The 8,825-nt window shown below is 37.1% G+C and overlaps 1 pseudogene; it reads right to left on the bottom strand.

The window, feature by feature from the left end:
• Positions 1–208: 208 nt before the first annotated feature.
• Positions 209–8,825, bottom strand: part of LOC149239529 (uncharacterized) — a 33,488-nt pseudogene continuing 24,871 nt past the window's right edge.

Here is an 8,825-nt window from a genome sequence, read left to right as displayed (position 1 = left end):
TTTTTCTTTTTTTCTTTTTTTTTCTGAGTATATGCATTTTGATTCAATTTTCCTTTCTTTCGCAGAGCATGTAAAAAAATAAATTCTGAGGAGCCAAGTACTGATAGATTCAACTAATTGATTGATTGAAGCTTTCACATTGTCGACAATCTCTGCATAGTTTTTTGTTGATTGAAATGGTCTTGCATTTTTTGAAGCTTCAACAAGTTTAAAGAAAATTTGAAATTGAAATAAACCCTACTTTTAGCGAAATTTTGGCAAATAAAAGTCAAATCCCACCATTGAATTCCACAACAGTATCCAAAGGCAGCTCCTTGCGGTCAAGATCCTCCAAAAAATTCATGACATCATTCGATACTTCGGTTCCATCGAGCTCAAGCGTGGAATTCACATAGACAGTGTGTCGGGCCGCCAAGCGGTTGCCCTCCAATTCAAAAACCCCAATCATCTACCCCCGATACCCTAACCCTACATCCACAGAGTCATACCACACGTTGAAGAAAACGGTGTTCTTGATCTGGAGAAACATGGCCATGCTTGTATTCATGAACAAGTATGGCACGTCGGAGCCAAGGTTAGGGATTGTCTAGAAATTCATATCATTGAATTGCATGTGGAAGACTTGAATTTCCGGCTGAGAGGGCCAGAAAAAGTAGAACGCCCTGCCGAGCAGCAGGCCGAGACAGATAACCAGAGCGGCAGCGTAAGCAACTAACTTAAGGCGGCGCCGCCGCCTAATATGCAGCTGTGGAGCCGGAGGCAGAACCACATAGTAAGGATCTGTAGGGTAACCGTAGGCGTAGGGTTCTTGCGACGCTATGGGATTCGATCTCGGGGCTCCTGCAGGAGGCATATTTATGGTGGATTTTATATAATACCTCTGCAGGCATCCCTGTGGTACTGAAGGTCTAGGCTTATAGGTCTGTAATTTTGCTACTCGTGGTGAATAGGGAAATGAAACAAACCGCCTGACCTACCATTCGACTATCAGAGATTGAAGGTGTGCTTGATTTCAAATTGATTGGCGCGAAAACAAAACAAAACAAAAAAAACCAAAACCTCAAGCAATGAAGCGAAGGAAAGAAAACAAGAAACGAGAATAACAGAGGATCAAGTTTGAAGAAAAAAAAGTACAGTTTCATATGTGAGTCTACGTTGGCCTCATATACTGTTGTTGAGCTCCAGATCATATCTAAAAAAACTAGTCATGCATGCATGGACCCATAGGTCTCAAGGGTTCAACATGGCTCTGATACCAAATGTGAGGACCAGTTCCATACAATATATTTATTTTTATTTTTATTTTTTATTTTTTAAAATAAATCACGGCAAAATACAACCAAAAGAGAAACGCATTGGGAATTCAAATTTATTCAGCACTGTCTAACACATTCCTGAAATTCATTTTAGGAAACATATCATAACATTTACATACATTTAACTAAGACCATAAAGCAATCATACAAAATAATATTGAAACACATATGTACCGTTCACCAAAAGACGAGACTCTGCTTGCTTTGTTGTTACTGGTATTCCCTTGTTGCTAGTCACCTCCGAGAGTGAATAACGACGTACTTGATCCGAATGCGATGACCCACCAGTTAACCCCCCAGCCTACTCCTTGGGTACTCTTCTTCCCCGCGAACCCCCGAGCTGCAATGGGGCTATACAATGGAGGAATGCACTAGCTGGTAGAGGAGAGCACTCCTGGCTCAAAAGTCCCCTCTCTAAAATCCTCTACCTCACCAAATTCACTATAGTTCCATAATCACTGCTCTGAGATCGTCTCATCTATCCAACAATAGGGTTCCCAAAAAGTCCCTTCTCCCATGGCTTGTCCCTTCCTTTATAGGAGTCCTCATAGGTGACACTTGGCATGTCATGCATAATTAATTATTTTTTATAATTCAATAGCTTGATTATTCACCCACCCATGTGTCACTCTCTCATCAAGGGTCTCCCAAAATTATTTACTTAAATTTTAATTTAAAGCTAATATTTTCCTCACCTCAACAACATTTTTATTTCTTCTCCTAGTTGCCTCTTGATCCCCCTTTTTATTCCTTAATTTGTGTTCATTACTAAAGTCAATTAATGAGTCAAGATTTGATCCCCTATCTACTCCCTAATTTAACTCAAGTTATCTCTTAGATGGATATTCTTATGTTGGTTGTTGCCACATGGAGGTTCTCTACATTTCTCTAAATTTAATTTATTATTCTTATTTTAATTCACCTTCCTCTTCTCTTAATTAGGTTTAACTAGTTTAGGATTAATCTTTATCCTTACAATTATGTCCCTCTTTCCCCTTTTACCTAATTAAACTACATAATCTACCTAATATTTTCCAACATGGGAAGGGTAGAGTTTTTAAGGTAATCTATTTTATTTCTTCCTATGATCCTCTTAACCCAAGTTTTATTTTTGATTTAATTACCTCGGTTTCTAACATCATTTACCCTTGTTGTAAATTTACCTAGTTTTCATTTCTTGATTATATTTATCAAATTATTTATTTTTAATGATTCTAAGGGTGCCAAGTTTGGTCGTGCCCTTCAAGAAATTCCCTTGCAGTTTCGAGGGTGCCACGCCTAATAGTTTATTTGTGATGCCAAGGGTGTCAAGTTGGTTGTGCCCTTCAAGAAATTCCCTTGAAGTTCCAAGGGTGCCACACCACTTGCCCTTCAAGCATTCAGTGACTACGAGGGGAAAGTATAGGTGCAACGTCATGACCACTATCATCTCTTATGATGCCTGCTATAGTGGGACTAATGGTGTCGAGGATTAAGGAATCCGCCTTGATACGCGTCCCCGGGTAAAATCTTCATGAGCGACCCAACTTTGGGACCTGCCCTCATGGCATCATGATCTTCAAGGTGAAGGTGTTTCAACCTTTCCAGCCCAAGTCATGGCAGGAGTGCTAGTGGGTGAGATCAAGGACACTGTCCCACCCCACCCATGTAGTTCCATCCACTTGTACAACCCCATCACCCATATGTGAGTCATTCGGTCAAGCACTTAATCTGTGCTTGCAACCATTAACATATCATAAGAATATAGATAAACATATATAGCAGGTTTCAAAATTGACTTAAAATTTCAAAGATAAAATAATATAAATTTTCATAAAACTAGGTGTCATCAACTCGTCATATGCGAGTGCCTCTGATGGTTTCCTGCCATACTCAATAATCATCAATAACAAGGTTTTTCAGCGTTAGTCATTGTCATAATAGCATCATTAACAACTCCTAGTCATTCACATCATTGTTCATTGTAAGCCTGAACTAATAAAAGTAGGTAACATAGGGGACACATCCATCATGGCTATCATCATCAAACATCAATGGAAACATACATATCCATTAATCTATCAACATCGTAACATCAATAGAAATATACCTATCCATCAAATTTATCATCATCGTGCTTTTAATAGAGAGCATACATATCATTTACTGCCATCATCATCATAAATTCAAATAGAGACCAAACTTAACTATTTAATGTTACAATCATCATAATACCGATAGATAGGATACATAACCATTCATGATATCATAAATATCAATGGAAAGCATACATAAACATCACAACCATGAATATCTCAATCACTAATAATAGTGTCATGTGCCCGGATCCTCAACCTGAGGTCCTCAAAGAATAATGTGTGAGCTTTAGGGCTAAATAAATGTTAGTGTCATATCACTGTCAGTGAACTAGAGCGGGCACTACAGTGTTTCTGGAAATATCTCAAAGAATAAGCATGATGATTCCATTGAATTAAAATTCCATGGAAGGAAAATTGGTTACGTGAAATGTTGTAATTGTTAGCTCACATATGAATTCATAATAATTGGAAACCACTCCTTTAGAAGTTGAATTATCTTGTTTTTCTTCCCTTTGTTTTACCAAAGAATTCATAGGCATATTATCTAGAACAAAATTAAATTAGTCACTCTTAAACACTCTTAATTGCAATAGAATGAACAATTAGCTTATTGAAAATTGTGGTTTGTAAATATTGATATTATTTATCCCACTAAAGACTCTATCATTTAAATGTGATTTTAAGACTTATGGTTGTAAGTTTTGGATCTTCAGGAACCATGACCCAGTAGCCTTAATGAGAAGTTTAATATTACCATGGGTTAGTTAGATAGTAGAAATTAGTATGTAGTGTAAAGAATACCAATAAAAACAAAAAAAATAAAAATATAGATATATAACCTTGCATTAACGTTTTAAACTTAAATCGCATTTTGAGTCAGTATAATACTGATGGTTGATAAGATGGGACCACAGTTAGAACAAAAACCCATACCTGATAATTCTTTATTATCGTCTTCTTCATTTTTTATTAATAGAAAGTGGGGTGCTCCCAAACCTCAATATTTGCTGACATTTGTAACTGTTACTGCTTCTGATATATCACTATCACATTTTTCTGAATCCCTCCTTTGAGCTATTTTCTTCTTTCCCATCACCTTGACAGATCTCCTTCAAGCAATCAAGCTTCTTCTGAAGGACCTCCTCTAATACCAACTGTTGGGAAAAATAATGAGAGGGGGCGGGGGGTGAATTAGTATTTTAAAAACTGACTAAAACCTTTCCATTTCTTATTCATATTTTTGTACGTGTCTTTAATTCAGTGAACCAACATATTTATGTGATTATGATGAGGATAAGTAGTGTATATCTAGTTAACTATCTTTTGAACTAATTAATCATCTATTTAACTTGAACTAGTGCATGAGTACTTCCTTAAACATTAATTAAACAGTAACCATGTGTAGTAAGAATAGAATAAACCATCACACATAAGAAATACATCAACACACATGAACACTAAGATTTTTAGGTGGAAACCCAATGTGGGAAAAACCACCACTGATGTCATCTTTGTCTTCATCTTTTATTATAATGAAAAACTTCTTACAGTCTTGTATTAGCGCAGACTCATACCAACACGCAGAAACCCACCTATAGAAGGCTACAACGTTCTCTCTTTCTCCAACACCCACTCAAAGGGAGCTCCAACCTCCTAATCTCATTTACCGGCACCCGCCTAAAGGGAGCTCCAACACACTTATCATATTTACTAGCTACCACTGGAAGGAGACTCCCTTACTGAAGTCTCCAACCCTCAAAACCTCTGTGGACCACGTTTCATATTATTTCATACTGGATCCGTCTGAACCAAAACATCAAATATGCAGGCCACCTTTCATCAAATTTTCAGACTCAACCCACTACCATCATTTAAGCCCAATATCAAATAAAAAATTGAAACAAATCACTGTATCAAATCATTGAACCAAGTTAATCATTAAATCATTGAATAAACCAATTACCAAAACTCAAATAACCAAAGCCGCTAGATCATCTCAAATCACTGTATACTCTTCATCAGAATGTCAAACGACTTACTATTCATCACAGAAACTAGATCATGTCACTACAAACCCTAGTCAATCCCATGTTAGAATATATACGCTACTACTATGAAACATACCCGCATATATAGGTTTTTTCTCTTCAGATAACCCGCTTACAGATCTCAAAAAATTGAACCCTAAAACTAAATCACTGCACTATTGAAATCAATCGTTGAAACACATATTGACCTTGTCACAAATCTCTTAACCTAATATAGATCATCTCATAACAGCGTCATTACTATTCAAAATTTCATAACATAATCAATTCAACCTCAACCACCAATGTCAAACATATACCATCATGAAATACTTCATCGACAAACATCAGCAAACACATCAAGACTGATCAGACATCATATACAAAAAAACCCTAGCATATGTATGTGACCCTTATAACCCACTTCCATGTATGTACATGCCCTTCAAAAATCATACCCATGTACAGATTTTTCCATACTACAGAATCGATACACAGCTACCCAGAAGAAGATCCGCATATGTACGCGACTTTTCTGAAGAAAACTTGCATACATATTTGTAACTATTAAATCATACCTTCGTTGCACCATAGAACGTCAATCAAACCCAAAATCTCGGAATACACTGTAAAAGACACACATCATAACATCATCATCATAGATTTATCAACCCATAAGTATATTATTCAATGTATAGTCATTTTAGATCTATAAGATTTGATCCATCATCACACTCCGAGGTGCACAACTATTTTAGATCAAACAATTCATCTCTATCTCCTTATAGCTTAGGCCTTGGGCAATACCATGAGTCAATTTCGTGGTTATGTCTATGGTATTCTTTGACGGGATCAAATATTTGTTGTTGCATTCCTTACTATGGGCCAATACCATGGTAAAGACCCTTGGTATTTAGAATTCCATGGTGCAGAAATTGTACACGACTTTTCTTCACCATACTCGCGTATGTATGCAGCTTTGATTAACAGAACTCATGTATACTTTTTCAAAATTTATTTTTACCATTCCTCTATCTCTAAATTGATATTCTTTTGTCCAATATTTATGTCATAGTTGTATTGGCCTGAATACTCCTCCTACTATCATCATGTTGCTATCTTTATTAAGTAAGTTTCCATCAAAGACAACACATTTGTCATAATGCCAACAATCCCCCCCTTTGGACTTGATGGTAGCCACAACTTTGGTGTTTGGTCATCGCGACTTGTAGATACATGTAAACATATTTGTAGATATACCAAGTCACCAAGCATTCGCCAAACACCAAGCTTCTATCCCTCTTTAACATCAAGGGAAAAGGGCTAACTAATGTTGAATGAAGGATTCTCTCCCTTTGTGAACATGAGTGTCGTAGATCTGATTTGTTGAGTGTGAGCACTGAAGACTAACCATGCTCCCCTCGAGCACATGCTGAATTTTTTGAAGATATACAAAGAGGTACATGACTCTATGATTCTTTTGTGGTCACCAACAACCCCCCTCTTTGTTTGGTATTAGCAATAACATCAAGCAAAGGGGGACCCTTAACAAAAAATCCCAAAAATATTTTTTTCAAAATTTTTGTATTTAACTCCCTAAAAGCTATATCGCATCGCAAAGAGAGAGTGAAGCGTTTTCCTATGCGCATAAATAAGCTGCAAAGAAGCGATGCGACATTCATCGCATCGCACATGTTGGAAGTGCTCTTAAATAGAAAACATAAGGAATCGCCGATGGCCGATATGCGACGTCGCATATCGCAACGTCGCATAAGCAGCACACAGTGATCAAATGAAAAATGCGATCTTGCGATCTGCGATCTGCGATCTTACAAACTGCGATCTTGCGATCTGCGATGAATGAGACTATTAATTGCTGTGATGTGAATCGCAGAAACCACTCATCGCAAAGTTTCTTCGGCATGATCTGTAAACCCAAGATTGAGCGCGCACCTTAAGGGAAATTAATGATTGCACGCCTGAGTATCCAAGGATGATCGTGTTGCGTTTTTCGAAGAGTCAAGTCATTATGAATGTCATGATTATGCATTCATTTAGAACTTAAAGCTTTCATGTCAATCTTTTCGTCAATTCTCTTTTCCTTTGCGTGAACTGTAAGGCAGCAACTAATATAAATCTATATGCAGGAAACATCTAAGGAAAAGGGGAAAGCGCCAATACTAGAAGAACAGAGAGGAGATGCCTTCGCAGATGGATGCCGCATGCAGCAGGGCCGTGGATTCCAGAGTATCACTCAACAGACACTGATGAAAATAGACTATCCAAGACTCAGAGTCAAAGGCGCACAAAAGCAGCATGTTTGCAAAAGATCCTGAAGCTCAGACTGGGTAAAGCAAAAAGAAAAACACTAAAGAGGGAGGACGCTCCAGAAAAGCCTGGAACAAAGAACGGAAGATTGTTCAGGCAACGAAATCCCTAACTCATTGAGTCATTCGCACGGCCAGAAACCGAAATAGCAATAGCACAATCAGTTTGAAAGAAATATGGGTTATACTAAGTATACACACAGCAAATACACCCAGCCAAAGGAAGATTTTCGAAAATATCTTCTAGTTTGTCAGAAAGAGGTGCCAGCTTTTGTTATTTCTACTTTTATCACTCGAGAAAAAGAAAAAGACAACCAGCCGACTCTTTCCAGGCGAACCTTGCATTGCTTACAGCACTAAGGAGCAGATACAGAAACGGTTAGAAATTAGATTCAATTTTTAGAAATAAATTTGTTTTAGTAAAAGGGCGGTCATTTGAAGCCGTTTCCTAAATTTGCGTAATTACGATTATTTAGTTAGTAGTATTTAACCCTTCTCATGGCATTTGGAGAAGGGTCCGGAAATTTGTCAAAAAACTTGTCCTCAGAACATGCACTTTTGTACCCTCGGAGGGGGTTTTTGCTGAATGGATGGATCGAGATTTATTTATGTTTGCATTTTAATGCCTGCTACTGATGTTGCACTTCTGTACTCTTAGTAGATGTTAGAAGTAAGTAGAGATAAATCGTTATTGCTTGAAGTTTGTGAGTGAAATCAGTCATAAATGGTACTTTTATCTCTTGATTAATTTCTGCTCATATTCTTAGAGTGATATACAGCTGAGTTGTTTGTATGTTAATGTATGAATGTGTGGGTTACCATTTGGCACTTTTGTACGGTGGAGTCATTTATTTGTGCTTGACATATGAATAAACTGTTATGCGATATGTTGTTCACAACTGTTTTGCCTAACTTCTTATGCAGAATGGTTTATCTTAATTGATTTATATTCTTATGATAGCTGAATGATCTTTATTACCAGTTATTGTATGAAATCTTTTTAGATCGCATAATGAAAGAATTCTACCCCGGGTTAGTATAGATTAGATGTGCTGTTTTTTTTTGTTAGATTACAGT

Source organism: Pinus tabuliformis, chromosome 8 (genome assembly GCF_031772625.1).
Source record: "Pinus tabuliformis cultivar Carrire ecotype Pingquan chromosome 8, CPIR1, whole genome shotgun sequence".
Lineage (NCBI taxonomy): Eukaryota > Viridiplantae > Streptophyta > Pinopsida > Pinales > Pinaceae > Pinus > Pinus tabuliformis.
This window is presented reverse-complemented; position numbering and strand designations above follow the sequence as displayed.